General features: G+C 37.8%; 2 long non-coding RNA genes across 2 annotated transcripts; one reads left to right on the top strand and one right to left on the bottom strand.

Moving 5' to 3' along the window:
- The first annotated feature begins 32 nt into the window (after positions 1-32).
- LOC107314431 (uncharacterized) lies at positions 33-19,761 on the top strand. Its single transcript, XR_014946346.1, has 7 exons — positions 33-4,880; positions 6,940-7,108; positions 7,490-7,601; positions 10,403-10,452; positions 11,657-11,900; positions 16,259-16,468; positions 17,103-19,761. It is a non-coding gene; the product is annotated as an uncharacterized LOC107314431 (long non-coding RNA).
- Positions 11,489-12,163, bottom strand: LOC146760656 (uncharacterized). The gene is made up of 2 exons (XR_014946348.1): positions 11,831-12,163; positions 11,489-11,703 (listed from the first exon to the last, which is right to left on the bottom strand). It is a non-coding gene; the product is annotated as an uncharacterized LOC146760656 (long non-coding RNA).
- Positions 19,762-20,595: the final 834 nt, after the last annotated feature.

Here is a 20,595-nt window from a genome sequence, read left to right on the forward strand (position 1 = left end):
ATTGTAAAAAAGTGCCAATAATTTTTCTGACTTCCATGCACCTTTTTAAAAACTTATAGAATTACAGATTTTTAATCCATAATGTATATCTTTTAGTTTTGCTGGCCATGTTTTACCAACATGATGTCCAAAAACTGAATTCTCAAAGAAATAATATTAATGCAATTTTGCTTCCATTCCCCATTGCTGTTACTTCAGGCCTTGTAAACTGTGGTTGTTTTGGTACTTGAAGTATGGCATCACTGTGGGTCTATAGCAACTCCCTTGTGCGAGATCAAGTCTTTTTATTTTTCTTTTACAATGGGTGAGATGTGTTTAATTTATTGTAGGAAACTCTTAAAGATGTAAGATCCTTTTTAGAGGCTTCTACAATAGCCGTGAAGCACTTATTTAATCCCATTGAATGGAGGTTAGATTTACTAGCTGGGCTAGACATGATTTTTGTTCAGGAGTCATCTTGGAGTACATCGAAGTTTAAAGATCTTTGCAGAAAAACCACGGAGAAACAAAAGGAGTAAATTTTAAAAGGAACTTTGTCAAGGAGTTTTAGATGTTAAACAGATAGAAAAACCATGGTGGCTTGACTGAAGCGAGCGTTGGGTTAGCAGAATTGTTACAGATCCAGTGAGACATGCTAATGAGGCACTTTAAATGCAAGTTTGATGGAAAAAGGGGCAATTTCATACCGAAGTGCAGCAAGGTTACTGAATCAAAGAAAGTACACTTCAGTTCTGCAAAAGGGAACAATGCTTCATTGTCAGATCCTTTTTCTTTTGACTTTAAACATGTTTTAACTACACTATTTACTAAATTGTACAATGTGGCTTGCCCACTGATTGAGAATTTATGACCAGAAACAAACCTGTTAGGGAAAAAAGAAGGACTGAGTGTGATCCATACTGTAGCTGCATAAAATGGTTTGAATGGACTTAACCTGAGCACTGTGGGGGGTGCACAATATGTTTTTCAAGCCCAGGGGCCTAGGATCTGAGTTCAAATAGAATTTAGTCTTTCAATAACAATTTAAAAAAGGGAGAGCGTTTGGAGACATCTGTGGTTTCTCAACGTGTGTTAATGTAGATGTCTCAGTTTTGTCTGCTTCAGAATTGTGCCTTGTCAACTCATCCAGCGTGTGAAATTCCTCAGATTGCATCATGCCTGAAATTCACAAGCACCTTGTTTTACTTCCAGTCATTACAGCTCTTTTGGTGAAAAAACGGATGCTAACATCAACACTTGCTCCTGCTGCCATGGAAAATCAATGCAGAAATCTTTAGCTTCCATGAAGGAGGGTCCGGGCTTCTTTATGAGCAGCTTTTGGGGTAAATTATTACACCTGGGCACAATGTAATGGCCTAGTTTTTGCACACTGTTTGTTAACAGAGTGAGTAAAATATATTTGAAGTGTAAAACAGACGTTGCTCTCATTTAGTTTAGGAGAATTGCCTGGGATAAATTATAAAACGTGTTACTTTGTCTTGCTATGACAGAGCCCCAGATCTAAAATAATCTTCAATTACACATTATTTATTTATTTATTTATTTATTTCCAGGATTGGAAACTTCAGAATGTTTCAGATCTTGAGAAAGGTTGCTCAGCTGGTTTCTAGCTTTAACCTGCAGTTTCTGCTGGATCCCACAGATGATCGCAGTCAGTAAAAGCAGATAGGACACTAGAATGGAAAAAGTTGGCAGTTCCTTCCTCAGATCTCTAGACAGATTTTTATATGAGGTGTCAAAAATTACTTTAATTGTTCTCCGCAGTTTGCTGCCTTTCATTGGTAAGCTTCTTGCCCATGTTATATCCTAGAAGGATTGCCATGATATGATGGTTCAACTCATACTTCGCAAAATGAACAAGGCATGCTGTATCACTGGGGAGCCTAATATTCCAAAGTCTTTATGCAAGATTTTAGTAAAGCACATAGATAAAATGGGAAAGTTCATTTGTAAATTGCATTAAAAGAAGTCCATATAAAATAAAAGCTATTAGGTACAGCATCAGCTGGACAAGATTAGCTACAGATCTGTGAGCACATTTTAGAGAACTTCTACAGTGCTGCAAAGTAGGCTTGTCATTTGACCCTGGAAACTTGTGAGTTGGGTTTTCAGGAGGTGTTTACATTTGGGATTGGTAATTCTGTATCCTTCCCTCCATCAATATGTATCACGAGTAATTGCATCTAGATACATGTGGATTCATTCAGTAACAGCTCATCCTTGCATGAGTTTGTGCTGTTTAAACATCACAGGGTATGTATCACATATGACTAGAATGAATGTTTTCTGACTGCGTGCATATACTTTGTATCACGGAAAATGCAAAGATATGGATAATAAAAATTGGAAACTAGGTGGCAGTAATAACCCAGCCATACAGCTCTCCTGTGAGTGAAGATGGGATGACTCATAGCTTTCTGAGGAATCCTGAGGGTGCTGCTGTCCCATACAGTCCCATGGCTTAGCTATTAACGAGTAGAGAAGCACAGGGCTGTGTGTTCATGTGGGTTAATTTATTTGAAAGCAGAACATGATTTGTTTTAATTAAAGAGGGGTAACAAGAAGTGAATTGAAAATTATAGGTGAATTAATTAATTGAAAGGAGCTTGTTTAATTGTTAAATAAATTAGAAACAATTTTCTTCATGCAATGAGTGGCAGAAGAGGAGGAGCTGTGTTTGCTTCTGAAACTTGTTACTTATGGTTGTGGCCAGGGGCCAGCAAGTGTTTGAGAGCCCATAAGGAGATTGCTGTTCACACTGATGGTTATATACAGGCTCTAGGGTGGTTATTTCTCTCAAGCCAGAGTAAGATAAAAGCGCTGTGAGTGAAATCAGCAGAATTACTCCGTGGAAGGACTATTATTGTCTCTAAAGCCCTCAGAAGTCCATGATTAACATCCTCACTTATTTAGAGGCATGAACTGAGGTTACAGTCCTAGAAGCATTAGACAACAGTAAGATTTATTGGCTGACTTCATTGTTTAAAAGCAATACTCTCTCCTTAGATTCATACAATTTAATTGCATGTGCAAAGAAGAATGTGATGTCCTTTTCTGGTTAGCAGAACTGCTTGTGCGGCAGGACTGGGCAGAAAGATTTGGGGAATCCTTTCTCCTGGATGTGGTTATTTGTCTGTCAGCGCTGGATATATGTCATATTTTCCTTATTCCCATACATTGTTTTGTTTGAAACTGGGTCACCTAAATTTCCTCAGAGCTGGCTGAGCTGCCACAAACTCATCTCATTTCAGCCAACATTGCAGACATTTTTTCTGGGTTTGATTTCAATTTATGTAGCTCTGCACACAACAAAGCTCTTTTGATACCTGCTTCTTTTGCAGCTAACAGTTCTGTGCTTCAAGAGATCTTGCTGAGGTTTAAACTCAGAAGTTGACGGCACTCCTGCCTGTAATATAATAAAAGTTGATGTGCCTCCTCTTCTAACTCCTTCTATATCACTTTTTTTTCAGTCTGACTATGAGTTACCAATGAGTCAATGTCAGCATCTGCTTTTTCTCCTTTTATTTATTATTATTATTATTATTTATGTTTTAAGATATTTCCCCACATCCATTTGTGTTACTACTCCTACCCTTCTGAAAATGGGTTGTAGGATGTGATGAGGTCGTGACTGCAAGATAGAGGAAAAAAAGCCCAGGGTTTCACACGTTATCCAGACAATTCATAAAATGCCTCTGTAGAAACCTAGCAGTAATAGAAATGCATTTTGTCTTTGTTGTAGGATTGCTAGGTAGGTGTTCACAGGACTATCTGATAGATAATAGACAACAGTTGATGGTGAAGTTTTACCTTGAAATCAATAGCTCACTTTGCTTTCTAAACTATTCTTGTTTTCCAAAGCTTCCATTTTCATCCCCCTGGGCCAATCTTTATTTGCATAATAGCGAAGTCTATCTCAGTGCTCTCTGGAAAGTGTGATAAGACTTTTTAATTATTATAATTTATTTTTATTTATTTGCTTATATATATATGCATGTGTTCAGGAGTTTGTTATGTCAGGAAAAACTGGTAAGTCTTTGAGGCCAGATGGATTTTAACTGCCTCCAAACTAGAACTCCTACAGGGGTGGAAGGGTTCTTGACCTACTCCTAAGGACATGGGGAACAGGGTATGATTTGGGGGTAACTTGCTCATTGGTGAGTCATGTAAATAAGCACAGCTGGTGCACAGCAGCAATCTTCGCCTGTCTGGAGTATAGGAGCTCTTATGTGGTTATTCTCACCTCTGCAGCTAAGAGCTTACTTATAATCACCAAAACAATACTTGTGAATTTTTTATCTGCATTTTACTGCTTTTAATGATGGACTATCAGCTCATTCTTGCTCTTCTGGAGGCTTAGATGAAAAACTTTTCTGCAGTTCTGGTAGCATTGTAGAACACGTACACTTGTGGACTTTTGTCCTGTTGTCTTCTTTTGATGAGCAGAGTTAAAGGCTGATTGGAGACATGCCAATGTTTTATACTTTAAAAAATGGATATATTCCTACAGAATTATACTGTTGTGAGTTCCTGTTCCTGTTGCAATTTAAAACAAACAAACCAATCTGTGATAAGTACAGTTATCAGCAATATAGGAAAGTTCATAGCAGTTACTTTTATAACATCACAGATCTGCTGCGGGTAATTAACATGTATTGCTTTAAGATCCTGGTACACTTTACACTTTACTATCACATCATAAATAGTAGGATATCTGCGATCTCTTTCATGTTTGTGTCTCTGCTTTTGCTTTTCCTTGGGTGTTTACCAGATGACACTTTCTGTCCCTTATTTTTTTTATAGCAGCCCCTTGAATGCCAAAGCTCCTGTTGCTGGAAACCTTACTAAGGAAGGAATAAAAGAGCATATGTAATTTGTAGGTGAGTTTGTTGGCTTCTGTTCTCTTCAAAACTCTATTCACCTAAATACTGCAGAAGTAACTGATACATTTTCCTGCTTAGGGGGATTGCAGAGTCATGCATATCATAAGTTAACCACAGATAAGTTTTTATCCTTTCTGGTAAAAGCAGAAGCTCCTTTACTTATTTACGGGAAACCAAACATAAATAATTAACTTTGAACACTTGAAAGCGAAAATACTGTTTGGATCCATGTATGCTCAGAGACAAAAATCAGTGTAAGTACACAGGAAGGAAAATACATTTCTGTGCAGTCTTTTCCCAGTCACGCCGCATAAATTAGTAAAGAAAGGCACCTCTGTTTCAGATAGTTGTGCTTGACTTTAAAAGTGCAACATATATCTTCACTTTCTGAATCTTCAATGGACATTTTTCTCATGCACGTGAATCTTTAGAATCAAGCACAAAAGCTGCTAAAATCTATTGTTATTTTTTTTGTGTGTTTTAATGCCAAGGTAATGATCCCATCAGTGCTGTGAATGGTACACACAGGTTGCAATGAAGGCTTTATATTTCCAAGTAGGAAGGAGGCAATTCCTATTTCTATTTAAAGAAACAATAATACAATCTCAAAACCTTCTTGCATGCTTTATTCTAAACGTACATTCATCATGGTAAACCTTCATGTAGTTACAGTTTTAAGCAAGTAGCCCTTGCAAGATTGGAAGCCTTATTTTAAACATATACTAGTTTTGCTGGGCTTTTTATCCATAAAGCTTTGCCCCAAACTATTCCTTTAAAGCAGTATAATGATAACAAAAAGTACATTGGGTCTTACATTTTTGTGCAAGTCCTTCATAATAAATGGTACAAAAGATTTATATAAATAAGATACCTTGAAAGAGCAACTAACGTGAAAGAGCAACTGTTTTTCTTGGGACAGCAACAAGCTGACAGAATAGAACATCAGAAGGCATGGGGAACACTTCAGGAGACAGTATTACAAAGTTATTTCCTGATAGAGAAGCTGGCCAGGATCCTCAGGTTAACTTCACCATCTCCCATTCATCACGTGTTGGACAGGACATAGGGTTAGTGTTCAGTCTGAAAGGGCCCATGTTCTCCAGAGAAATAAAAGGGCAGTGGTATTGAACACTGAGCAAAGGTTGAGGTATACATTCTTTTTGTGTTTACTGAACAGTTGAAGTTATCAACCTTTATGTACTAAGCACAGCAAACCTTCACTGCAGATCTACAGTTATACAGGTCCAAGTAAGCCCTATGTAGTTAGCTTATTCTCCATTTTGAATATATTTAGCTCTACTTGCCTGAACTATAACAGTGGTATAAATGTGGTACTAAGATGCACTATATTATGCATATTTTAATATAAGTGTCACAGTTTTATTCTGAAAATATTTCTTACACAGTCAGAATCTGGATTTTCAGTCTGGAGAATTGCCTTGAAAAGTAAATTGAGAACACTTCATAGGTTTTTCTGACTCTTGGCTGATAGAATTAACAGTCAAATCAAGTCTCATTTAGTTCAAATGTATCAGCTGAAAGTCTGACGTCTGCAAAAGGTTTAATGGTCTCAAAAAGTTCCAACTTTTTTCTCATTATATTTCATGTTTTTAGTATATTATATGCTTGATCAAGTTTCCCATCAGAAACATTAAACCTGTATAAGATCCATATTGATCTATTAAATAATTATTCAACATTTCCAGCATCTGCTCAATCTTCTTTTCTGTTGTTCTACGCGTCATGTCTAACTTTCAAGAAAAATGTTCCAATTATTCACTGCTAGTGCTTTACACCTGCATTCACCGCTCACTTCACAATTTACTGTTGTGTAGGGATATGGTTTAGTGCTCATGGTGGTGATGGGTCAACAGATTAGATGAACTTAGTTGTCTTTTCAAACCCTTATGGTTCTATATTCATATATATGAATGGCTGGTTTATCATTTACTTCCATCTTGCCTTATTTCTAAGTATATAAAGAACTTTAGAGATGTAATAAATTATACTTTAAGTGTCGTTTTTGAATGTGAGATACACTGATCTAATTTTACAGGTGATGACCTCATGGAGAAGAGGAGACCTGTTGTATCAGGAGAATTCAGTCTTCAGAACACAAAGGACAGCCTACAACTTCTGCTGCTTGCCACACTTGCTGCTCTGGGGTAGTGGCAGAGGGCAGGGCCCCTGCAGAACTACAGATCCACATGGGAGCTGCCATGGAAGTGAGTGCCCCTCCTGTCACACTCCTCTCACAGCTGTTCCTGCAGGTGGAAAGGCAGCCTGTATGGATTTATCTACACCTCATTCTCCTGAAGCGCAGGGTGGGTGGCAGTGAAAGCCACTCAGCAGTTCTTGTAATGACTCTGTTCTGAGAACGTTTCCCCTTGAGTGTCAATTTTCAAATGGAAAATACTCCACAAAACAGAGATACTGCAGTTATGGAAAGCTGGTCCTGAAAGCTGTCATGAAATAAATACGTATACGACATTATAAAAATGGGTTTTGTATAAACTGCCCTCTTTTAGCAAACATTTCACTTCCTATAATTGTGTGCGCTTTTGTTTGAACTTATCAAATATGTGATTGTTCTCCTTCTACTTCAGGGAGATAAGAAATCCACCCTCCGGATATGTAGAATGATGTTGTTGTAATCGCTCTTCAAAGGGAGATCCACGGTAAACAAATGTTAGCATGTCGCCTCTGCAGCTTCTCTTGGTAAGTGCATGACTGTCAGAGAAAGGGCTGGGATGAAGGGGAGAGGAGACCTTTAGCTGAAGATCCAGTAGATAATTTTCCTTTTTTTCAGCCCAAGGAAGACCAAAATGGATCAGTCCATGTTAACACTCACCTCAAAATATCAATTTATTTTTTGTTTTGCTTCAGAATGGGCCGTCTCTCTCTCTGAAGTTTGTCAGAATTACTATAAACCTTTAACACTGGGAAACAAAAGTACCCCTTAAAGAAAAGTATGTGCACCAGTAACACTATATAACAGCAGTTAGATTTCAGTGCCTGAGGTACATAGGAATTTCACTGTTATGGTTATTCCTGCCAAAGCTGCATCCTCTCACTCAAGCTGCTAATGCTGGCAAAAGCTTTAAAAGCAGACTGTATCTTATAGACATCTTTTATTTATTCATTCATTTTTTATTATTCTTTTTTCCCCCTGCAAATATAATAATTCTCAATTTGATCAGATCTGCCCTATAGAACCCAAAGTGGTCAGCTCTGTTCAGCAGCCAGCGCCAGCCTGCAAGATTTCCCAATTTGTCTGATGAGGTTTTCACCTTTGTCATGAAGAGGGCAAAGCGTCTCTGATTTAGAGCTCTCTCTCTCTCCACTCTTCTGCTTGTAGGCCTAAGGAAGTCTGTGTTGTTAGCATAGGTGTGCTTGCTCCTTGGGACACAGCAGAAAAAAGGAGAGGGCCAGGATTACAGCCTTTCTCTGATGACCATTTGAATTCTCCGGAGGACAGATGCAGAATATTTGTGAGCAGAAGCTCAACTGTAATAAATGAAAAAGCTGGTGCTCTGATTCATTAGCTTCCTGTATTCTCCCATGAGAAGATGCTGGTTTTCCACATGAATGTGGCTGGCCATGGAGCAGAGGCAAACTTCCACCCAGCACGGAGGTGCCTGGCTCATTTCTGTACTCTGCATACAGACATAGTTTTGTTAATATGCTTTCTGCTAATATGATTTCTGCTCACATCTGCTTCTCACTCAAGAAATTGAAAAACCTATAAGCTATGTGTAGTGCCAACCTCTGTTAGTCTAAAATACAGTCTCCCAGTAGAATAGATGGATATCTACTCTCCAATTTCCTACCCCATCACCTTAACGTCAGATAGCTCTTTAGGTCTTGCGAACTGCTAACAGAAGGAAATCCATGATTTATAAACCAGGGCTTTGAAATTATTTGTTGTTGCATGGTTTGAACTCCTACCCAAATCTGACTTGTAGTTGTGAAACCTTTAAGGTTTGCTGAGATCTTCTCTGACAATGGCAGCTGTAAAAAAACCCGATACAGTAAATCAGCAAGAGGTAAATATTCAGTGCTACTGTTGGCATTTAACACGTCGCAGCCTCAGTTGCCCAATCGTGTTGCTATTCGTGAAAGCAATACTTCTAGATATACTTAGTATTCTTAAAGCCAGCATTAGTTTAAATGTTTTCCTAAGTCTGTGCCACAGATTTTGCAGTATCTGATTGCCTCCAGTCCTGCTATGTACATTTTAACCTGTTCCAGGTTTCCAGAATTGAAGCAGGCAATTACTTCTTGTGGTGTTTGTGCTCTGTTTGAAGCAGAGAAGTGGCAGTGACACATAAGGATTCATCTTTGGGAAAGATAAGGAAAAGGTAGAACTGCAGCCATAAAGCTTTGAAAAGGTAGTGCTTGTAGAGCTGGGGATTAGTGCAGTAGAGAGAGAACTTCATACAATGAAGTTTATTTCATCTTTACTTAGAATTTGAAATATGATATATTGTTTTTGAGTACGACTTTGTATCTTCCCTGTTTTCTAGTCCTCCTTAGGAGAAACGTTAGTAACATTGATATATTTCTATTTGAAATAAGATTTAACCTAGCCAAGTGTTTATCAAAACTATCAAAACTAAACACGTCCTTTGAATTAAGCACGTACATAGGTATTTTGTAGATTATTCTAATTATTTTACATTTCAATTTTGTGATTTGATGCTGTACTTTTAGTTAGAAATCTTACCGAGGACTAAAACGTGTCAGCTAATATTAGAGGTCTCCTGTATTCTTGATGACTGTCGTTGCCCCTGCACTCAGATCAAACAAACCCATTCAAAAACGTAAATCTAAGTTGATTTTTCTTGCTTTGGAAACAAAGACTCAATTGTCAGAATGCAATAGCGTCTTCTATTATCTACGGTTTTTTTTTTGTTTTGGTTTTTTTTTTTTTTTTTTTCAGAACATACATAGATTCCTGTCCCTCGGCATAATGCATTCTTTGTTTGAATTGTTTCCAACATTTTTGATGTAGATTCTTTTTTCCCCTTTTTGCACTAAGAAAAGCAGTTTCATTTTTCATCACTTCTTTTCCAAAGAATAAAATGTTTGTCTTTACAAAGTTTTCAATGGATGACAATCTGTAGCACATCAGCTATTCATTCATTCAAGGATACTTGGTGACTATAATAGTGAAATGCAAGCCTTGGTTTTGTGGAATCTGGCCTTCCTATCTCTCTTTTATGTTTCTTGTTTTGTTGGTTTTGGTTTTTTTTGTTTAAAATGTTGGTTCTGTAGGTTCAACAGGTAGAACTTTGGTAAACTTTTAACATCCGATCAAAGTCTGGGTGCTTTCACCAACTTTGAAGTGTTTAATATATCCAAATCCAGACCAGATCATTGGGACATGTAGGTGTTTGGTGATTTAAAACCCAGACTGTTGATTTAAAGTTCATAAATATGGCTTAAGGAAACTAAATCTTAAGATGGAGATTGAAAATGAAGGGTTTTAATTTCTTTGATCCAAACTTTAATTTCAGTGTCCATGATAAAACTGGACTATGGGTATTGTTGGCTGCTATTACGAAACGTGAGTATGAATATTACAATTTAGCTCTTCTACAGACTTTGAGGTTTTGTGATATATGGAAACTTGCTGCAGTTCTCCTGGACTCTAAAAGGACCGTTGAATTTCCATTAATAATTTTCTTTTTCCAGTGTTACCTCTAGAAATTGAATGCCTTTCTATCACTGCATGCTTTCTACATGACTCTCTACTTTTTTGAAGGAGCATATTGCTACAAATATCCACACTCAAAGGAATTCCATTGCACCTGTGTAACTTTATCTGTTGCATTTCAAATTTTCTTAAGAATTTATTTGCTTTCTTTGCCTTTTTTCAGTACTTTATGTCTTCTGCAAAATTAGCTTGCATAGACATTTTATTCAATATGTCTCTGTCTTCACTCTCTTAGAATTCTAGCACACAGAAAGCTGAGACTGCTTTCTTCCCCACAGTAGGATAATATGCTCTAAGCTTTAATTTACATACCCTTTATGATTAGGTTTGCAGTGTGTTGTTTGGTGACTACTGATGGATACTACAAGAAAAAAAGCAGTTCCTGTTTGTATGTTTATCTACCTCCCTGGATAAAAATCTTAGTTGTCTGGAAATAATTAACTGGTATGAAAATCAAATTGACTAGTCATTCTAAGGAAACAGTAAGTAGAAAGAATTCAAGTAAGATTTGCAATGGTTTAAACTCTGCTAACACAGGTTTTGTTCCAGGAATCCAAAATGCAAATATTCAGGCCACCGTTTAATGGTCATTCCCATATTCTTCTGCTTTTCTCACACCAGGAGATCTCTCAGAAATAATCCCTGCTGAAAGGAGTTTCTGAATGCTTCCACCTGTTTAAGAATGCAGAGTTACAGGTGTATGCATTGTACAAACGCACTGCTAGAAATAATTTTGTGTGACAGCTCAAAATCCATGATCTAATTACAGAACCTGGCCAGATCTTCTATGGACATAACACCACAAGTTTTGGTTACATGCCAAAATGTTCTGTGAATTCCACCATCTTCACAGCCATTTAACTGACTGAAAGTATGTATACATATCTTTCAGGAATAGAGTTTAATTTATAGAAGACTCAACTAAGATCTGTAATAGCAAGGATAGACAGCACATTGTTAAGTACAGAAACCACAACCACCAGAAAGACTTTCTGCTTTATTTACTGACCCAAACCACAGGAATTCTTTCATTACTTTTCTTCTATTCATGCAGGTACCATATCAGGATGGGTGAGCTGTCTCCAGCTAAGGCAAATTAACCTGTGAAGAAACAAAGCAAAATGCAAGTCAACAGCTTCTTGATTTTGCTTATGAAAATGAATTTCAGGTGCAAAATTGTGATCTATGTAAATTAAATGCAGTCACTCAGTATCAGAAGATAACTCACTTGGGCCGTTTAAGGACAGAAGCAAGAACAAAAAACGTGCTAGTGGTCCATACTGCAACATCAGATGAAGGTAGCTGTTGTGTGAAAAATAAGTAAATAAGAATTTTACAAGTGTCTCAGTCTTCCATCTGTTTCTTGAAATGAGAAGAAAGAGGAACCATGGTGCAGTGATTTCTCTCTTTACTTTCAGGGAACTAGTTTGGAGCTGCCTTTTGCCACTCAAGTTTATTGCTTTCTTGGACTTTAAATTGGTTTCTTCTGAGTGAAGCAAAGATTGTACTGACCTAAATGTCACTTGAATTAATGTATTCTCGTTTCACTTTTTTTTTTTTTTCTTTTTCTCTTAAAGCCACTTTTAGCTTAAATTACCTGGTATTTCAGATCTTGAAGGCAAGGTCACAGTCATGCAAAGAATTAGAACTGTGGGACATTTCAATTTTGTCTTCAGCATTTTAAGAGAAACACAGTTTGAGTGCAGTTTTTGTCTTAGATTTCAAAGAAAAATAACTATATCAGAAATAATAGATATCACTATTACAGAAAACCACTTGCTTGGTGATGTTTTCTTCAGTGAAAGTGAGGGGGAATGACTAGTCAAGCTATATAAAGAACAGTGTGTAAATCATAACTGTAGCTGGAGAACTCCTCAACCATGAGTAATTCTGCTGCTGATTCTCATCTTCTTCTGACGAATGCTCCATTCCCTTCACAGAGACCACAGGCGTCCTGAGTCTAATTGCATGGCTGCATTGCCTCTGCACATAATACTTGGTCTGTCAGCTGTTCATGAGTGATATATTGCAACAACTCGATGTGTATTTTTGCCAGTTAGAATCATGGCTCTCCTGGCATGTTTCTGAACTCTTAATAGAAAAGCAAAATGTTAGTATCTAGTACCAAGAAATATTCTTCATAGAGAGTGGGCACAATTATAAAAGTTGACTTTCAATGAGTGCAATCAAACTAGTCATGTACTCATGGTAGTTTTCCAGGAAAGCAAAGGCAAGAGGCACTATGTTAGCATAAGCATAACTTTCCTTAAAAGTGGATTTGGATATTATGTAGCATTCTTTTTCAAAGTACATTGGTACTTCTTGTCTTGTAGAGTACTAGTAGAGCAGTGATACTATGAGGAAATATTTGCCTGTGCATGGAGTACTCAGTAACAGTTAGTTCTCAGTTAGTTTTCTGTATACAATTTGTGGACACTTTATACTTTACAGTTGCTACACATAGTGTGCAAAAGAGGAAAGGATCTCTATTATTTTACTCACATTTTAAATAAAATCACCTTCCTTAAAACGAGTTATAATAGTATTGTCTGTAAGTCAGTTATATAATATCATGCTTCCTGTTTATCAAGCTTCCAAATAGAGGTGTGTGTTTCTTCAGGGGTGCATAAATACAATATTCTAAGGCAGGTGCTCTTATTCTGCAATTCTCTATTCATCTATTGTCCTTTCATAGACATGTTCACCTATTTTACAATCTTCCTACAAAACAAATAAATAGATAAAATGAATGAGGAAGAAAAAGAGAGTCACATAAACCAGACAAAAGGAGAAGCTTTTGCTTTTTGTGCCCTTTCTACTTGTTCACTTTCTGTCTAGCTGTCTTTCTTGTATCTTAGAATGTAATCTGCTGTTACTTGCCTTCTTGGTGTTCTCTTGCTCCTCATGGTGATGCTTCCATGTGCTGAACACTTTCTGGACTCAACATCCACTTCTGAAGAATGATAAAGGTTTCTTGTGTTATCCTGAAGTTAGCAGTTGCAACAAAGAATCCTTAACCAATCACCAGGCTGATTCATATCCCATTCCCTGTGTTCTGTTACTTTCTTCTCTCACCTAACATAGATGTAGAGTACCAGTTCCTTGTTTAAAATCATACATTCTAGATGGTTTTTACACTTGGAATAGATCTCTGCTGTGTAAGAGGCAGCTGCTACTAAGTCCATACTTCTTATGGACGTTTTTGAAGTATAAAATTAAGTGAAAAATTTGGAATGGCTTGAAGATGTGCCCACTTTTATTAAAATATTTTGCCTATCAGTTGTTCATAAAAATATCAAAGAGCAAAAATGGATTAAATCATTTGCATATGACAATATGAAATGATTTGCATAAGCTGTTCTGAATAGAAAATGCCATAATGGCAATAATTCTGGGTACATTAGGAGAATTGGCAAGACCTAGGCTTATCTAGAATTTGATATGTGCTTCAGATTAAGGTCAGAAAAAAGCTGGACTAAACTGTTTGCTTTTAAAGTCCTGTTCCTTAAGAAGTTGGGTGGGTCCAGCATCTGACAGTCTAAGCTGTAAAGGAAAACTCTCTTATGTAATTTGCAGCAAATCCAAAGCTTCTTCTAAAAGCTGCAGCTCATCAAACTCACAAGTTCTATATTCAGGGAAATATGATGTTGCAATGCACATTACATCAGTATTGCAGATACAGTACAGTGGGTACTGCTGCTGCTTAAATTGCTGACTTGTATTTTTTTCATCTGGATCAACTGAGTCAGCAAGTTCATTGTATTTGGAACTATTTTATTTCCACAGCAGTTCTGCTTTCATGTGGTTGCAATGAAAATGCAACACATTTCCTGCATTCCTTAGCAAAAGCCATTGTTTTTAATTTTACTTTTTACTTTGTGTACAACTGAGATACTCAGAAAAGGAGTAATCCTCTCTACATGGTTTTGGCAAACACTAGAATCTGAACGTTGACAAGCACTAGGCCAGTACGTGCCTGAACTAAATGTGTTAAACAGAATGTGATAAACCTACTTATCCGTTCTCCTTGAATCTGCTATTTCTTATGGAATCAACATCCCATGGCTGAGCTAGGTAGCCCTTAGTGTTAAATTTCCTCCTGCTATGACACAGGCTAAAATCTGAATGAAGACTGAGACACTTGGTTGTGGTTCATGTCCTTTCAGCCTTGACCTGTGCTATCGAGTGTCATTCCTTAAAGACACAGAGAACAGCCTGCATTTCACACAACAGCAGTTTTTGTTTTTTTGGGTTTTTTTTTTTGTTTGTTTTGTTTTTGTTTTTGTTTTGTTTTTTTGTTTTTATCTATAAAGGGTTAGGAACAATGAAGTGAGGGTATAGGGGAAGACCAAAAGAATATTAGGGTTATGCCAGCAACATTGCTGTCTTTGTCAACATTCTGAGGTTGAGACTGCTTTCTAGTCTGGAAATAGAATGGAATATTATGGATTGAGAATGTCTGCTTCAAATGCATGAACAACTCAATTTCAGAATGGAACTGAAACTTGGAGGAATGGCCACAGCTATAAAAATCCATGTCTACAGGAGAGTAGTTGCAGAAAAATAGATGTCTCGTAAGACCTAGGAAAATATAAAGGAGTTATGTATAATGTTACAAGGGTTACAGCAGAGAAATTAGCCCAAGTTTATGAAAGTCACTGCTGTTGAAGAAACAAAGCATGGCAGGAGGAAGGGTCACATTGGATTAGTGGAGACAGAAGAGGGTAGAGAAGCAATTAATTGAAGAAAAATGCAGAACAGAATGGCTGCCAATCCATATTGCTAGCACTGATTAGTGAACAGAGAAGCTTTAAAAATAACTTTAATATTATTATTATGTTTTGATTGAAGGTATGTGCAAATAATGCAAATAATACGTGTTTTTTTCCCCCTAAAGAGAACAGATAAGTTTGGTGCATTTCAGAACAATATTTGAGAATATATGAGTAGTCAGAGCCACAGAAACTATGAAGTTACTAAGGAGAGCTGTAGATACCAACGTGAGGGAAAAAGACTGTATATTCAGTTGGCAAAAGATGGGAACATATTTGTAAAGATGGTTTAAAAGCTTCTGGCATACAGCAGAGTGTAGACTCAGAGCAAATATATTCCATACATCACTGGAGCCTAACTTGCGTGTTGGCAAATGTCCTGCAGGCTTGAGTTGGAGTTTTAAATTTGATCTTTCGCTTGCATGTTACCTGGGATTGTACTGTTGTTGTCTACCTGCTTTCAAGTATTTCCTGGCTTGTGCAATTTCAGCCACTGTTCTCTCTGGTTTGGAATCTCTGTGTCTTATAATTTCTGCTGAAAGCTGTTGAGGTCTTCCTATTTAGCAATCCACAGAAGGCTGAGAGCACAGAGAATGAAAGATTTTCAAATGCTCGGACAGCAGAAATAGACAGCTTCCAGATTTTGTTTTCTTACATGAAACCAACCTGACTCCTCCTATATCTCAAATGTGCCAATTATTTGTTCCATTTAGCTGGAAAATGTTTTGTTTCACCATGATGAATATCATTAGAAATAAAGTATATGTATATAAACTATATATGCTCCGCATGTTACAAATAATTAGTAGAAATCAAAGCTCTGTTGCACAGATTTTCCTGCACTTCTGCTGAAACAACTCGCACTGGCCTTTGCTCTTCGCTAGGTGGTAGATCTGGTGGGCCAGAGCTGTGATGCAAAGACAGAGCATAGAAGAGTTACTCGTGGAAGAAAAAGTGAGCAGAGCCTTATGTACATACAATGGTTTTCTGCATATGTTTGGGTCAAGCCACTTGCCTCTCCTGGAGTAAAAAAAAGATCCACAAAGAGATACAGGGAGAGACTTTGGGTTTCTTCAAGCCCTTGTAAGCAGAGGGTAAGTGAGGTCTATTTGTCATGCTCCAGTTTTCTATTCTCCCAGAATGCCAAGAAGTGAGAACAATAGCAAACATTTTTACTCGTTATCATCTTTCGTGGTTCTGTGCAAAATATTAGATAAAGTTTGAGTCATAATAATGTGGAAAAAAGAGCTATGTCGAATATTCCTTTTGTGGGAGCTAGATGGCGCCATAGATTAGGGCTCCAGGCATTTACCTGGGGACGTTGCAGGGCAAACCCTGTTTGCTCAGGTAACAACTTTGCAACTAGTTTGCTTGCGGAAATTCAGATCAATAGAGATATTCAGATTTTTAAATGCTCTCGGATTCTCAGACCCCCGGACATCTGCAAGGGCTCAGAAGCCCATCTGTCATCATGCTGTGACTAATGGGCCTCACAGTCTTCGGTACCTGCTGTACCAGGTGCCACTCTCCAGTCCTGACTGTTAGACTCTAAACTTAAAGAAAGGTGACTCAAATAACAGAAGTTGTCATTTGCTTTCATATTCTGAATTCATATTTCTTCTTTATTATTATTATTATTTTTATCATTAAAAAAGGCAAAAGTAAGAAACCAACAGCTCATAATTCCCCTGACAGCACTGAGATGTCTTTCTGTTTTTTGTTTTTTAGGCTATTTCTGTTGTTGCGATGTTAAAGGATACTTGCCTACTTGCCTGGAACCATCCAAACTTTCCACTGAACTATTAAAAAAAGGAAAAGAAAAAGAAAAGCACAATAGAATAAACTGGAAAGAGCGTCTCTGTGCACAAATGTCAGCACAGTGCTGGGCATGGGATTTGTATTCAGACAAAGTCTTGCTCTTTTTTTCTGGCAAAAAAGCATCTTACTTAAAACCAAATGGCTTATAAAACAATGCAAAGAGACTGGGGAAGACCATTTTATTGTGAAGAACTTAAAATGAAAATAGCAACATGTGAGAACTTTCAGTGGTCAGTGATGGGAGCAGCCACAAGACGTTTTGGACGATGATCAGTGGGGACTGGAAACCATTTAATGGAAGCTAAATATCCAGCTCAAAAAAATATATATATATTCTCAGTTGTTGTGCTGTGGCCAGCATGCAGCAAGTTCAGAGATAACCAGCTCCCAACTCTCCATCCCCCAACCCTTCATCACCATCATTAGTCCCAGCTGTGAGCAAAAAGACTGGTGAATGATTGCCCTAGGAAATGAGTTATCCTTTCGCCTCTAGATGAGCTGAAACATAGTGATGCCATCATTAGTCTCAGCTCTGTGAATATGCAGAAAGCCTCAATATTCTGCTGAAATAGGAGGTGGGGTTCAGATCCACACAGGGGGTATCCAGACCAGGAATTTTTTCAGCCTTCTTCCCCAGGGCATCTGGTACTACTTACGACCAGAAGTGCCACCAGAGGCACAAGAGCTGTGAGGTAGATCAGGGCTCCATCTCTGCAATTAGGGATGAGCTGTTCTGCCCTCACTTTCCCTTCTCTCCCTTTCTCTTTTGCCAGTCTAAAATGTAGGCTTCTTGAGGCCTCAGCTTGCTCATTCACTCCGCACTCAGGCTGTGATCCACCATGTGCTACCATTATACAAATAATTGCCTTCAAGCTTTTTAAAGAACAGGCCCAAAAATATAATTCCTTAGACAAAATACATTGGGAAGAAGCTCTCAAGATTTGTCCCAGCCAGGAAAGCAGATGCGTGTCTGTTTATTGACCATGTGAAGAGCAGTGCTGAGGAGATGGACATTCATTAAGGGACACATTCTTAAAGCTTTACTTCTTCCTTTTATTTTTATTATTTTTTTTTTTCTGACATTTGCAGTGTTTTGTACTCTCTGGCAACCAGCAGAGCTTCACTGATGCTGACTAGCAGAGCCCATAGAGATACTAAGGAAATATTTTTCCTAGCAACAAGCGTCACACAAAAACATGAAGAAACGTTTCCCCTGCTCATATTTCCTTTCAGTTTTTTCAGTCATCTGGTGCTGAGATAAGAGCTGCGTGGTTAAACCTGCTGCTAGTTTGTATTTCATAGGCAATCTGGAGAACTGAGAAGCACACCAAGCCTGCCATTAGGGCAGTATGGGGCCTAAGATGGGTGCCGTGCCAGGCTGGGCAGGAGGGTAGGTAAGCCAGAGATGCTTCCTGAGGCTGCAGCCTACAAGCAGGGCCTTGCAGCCTTCCTGCTTGCCTGCCTGAGGTGTCAACACAAAATCTGCCTTGGATGAGGCCATTTTGGTGTTTTGATGAAAAAAAAATGCGGTTACTGGAAGCAAGTTTGAGTCCCACAGCAAACACATAAGTCTTCCACTGTTAACTTCTCCTCTGCTTCTTTGAAAGCCTGAGTGGAAAACTGGGAACAGTGTTTCATCTTTGTATATCAACATTTTCAGTATTCTGCCTGCTCTTTGGATGCAGCTTCACCCTCGTATATCAGTACTGTCTGATTTCTGCCTGCTATTTGGACAGGACTTAAGCATTAACTTTATTTCAACTATTGTGTAATATTTGGGAATTGTTTTATTAGCCATGTGGGTGCAGTGACTGATACTTGTGTCTGCTTGTGAGTAACTCCCCCTTATTTTCTGTCCTTGCTCAGCCATGCTGAAACTGCGCACAGATGTGAGGCCAACAGCAGCGACAGAAAGGCTTTGTCAACACCAGCAAATCACTGAATCTACCTCCACAAGGTCAGCTTCTGAAGGCAGTGGGTCTAAGACCACGTCTCTACAACTGGTGAGGAATGTGAATTGTTAGGAAATGTTCAGAAATTACACAGTGTTAGTGGGCAGGCAGAAAGCTTTCTCATGATAGAACCAACATCTGAATTCAAGGCCAGCCTTGAATCTATAGGGTGAGTAGTTTGTGAGTAAATTCAGTGGGGTTAGAATGAAACCTGGGAGATTCTTAATCATTCCTTGATGGGTTGATGATACAACAAAAATATGCAGAATAGGTTCCTGTGTCACCAGTGTTTTACGTGAATTTTTTCTTTAATATTTTGGAAGAATTTATCCTTTGGAAAAGCTCTCTGTAATAAAGTGAAAAACTCTGTCTGTAGCAGAATGCTTACTTCTGTGGTTATTTAGAAGTGGCTTGTATAGAGATAGGAGAAAATTGGTCAAAACTGTTTTGAAAGCTGCATAGAGGAAACAGAAAACAGACTCAAGACAGGCGTGTGTCCCAAGATAACAATGATCCTGGAATTTTGAAATGGAGATCTATATGTCATGTTCTACCTGAACATATATCTGAGATACAGTATGACTCTTAAAGCTCTGCTTTGCACTTTCATGGTTCCTGCATATGGAGCTGGAGCTGATTTTTTTGCAATGGAACTGCAAATAGTATCCAATTATAGTGATTTAGCAAACCTTAAAAGAAAACTGAATTGCAAAGAGTAAAGTTTAAAAAATAATTCCCCAGGGTTTGTTTTTTTTAGCCAAACTTATGTTCTTACACATTTTGGATTTGACAGTCATTGGTTATAATTTATCCGGGAATTGTATCCTAATATGCAGGGACCAGATAGAACAACTCAAGTCTCTATTGTGTGAGGGAGGTTGTATTCCCCCTTTTATCCTTCACTCTGTAGAGGAAAACAATGTGAGGAAACGATGTGTTGATCAGCATATTATATACAGTGTTCTATAGAATGAAAGATGCAGGATAATCATCTTCTACCGATTTGGATAATGTACTATGGTCACATTGGTAAGGTATGTACTCTTGCTTCGTGCAGAGTTTAATGGCTTTTTGTTATTTGTTTTCTGAGCTACTGCTGACAGATTCTTAATATAAGCCAGAGTAAATTCAAAAGCATGTATTTATTTCAAGATAGAAGTGGAAACATCCCCTCCTTGAAGCTAATAATAGGATTGACATTGTTAAACAATTAAATTTAAAAATATTAATACTAGATCCTTCATACACGTTAAACAAAACTTCAATAAGCGCTCTGTTTTATTGTTTAACTGCATGTATGAGTCATGAGGAAAGTGTTAATGTTCAGAATCGGATATGAATCATGTATTTGTGAACAATCTTCCAAGGCCAGCACTGAAACCCCAAACACATTTATTCTTTGTGGTTAGTCAGCTCTGTGCTTGGAAACTGAAAGTGTAATCAAAGTGAGA

Source organism: Coturnix japonica, chromosome 5, assembly GCF_054131305.1.
Source record: "Coturnix japonica strain WE chromosome 5, WE-NBRP24, whole genome shotgun sequence".
NCBI classification, from domain to species: Eukaryota; Metazoa; Chordata; class Aves; order Galliformes; family Phasianidae; genus Coturnix; species Coturnix japonica.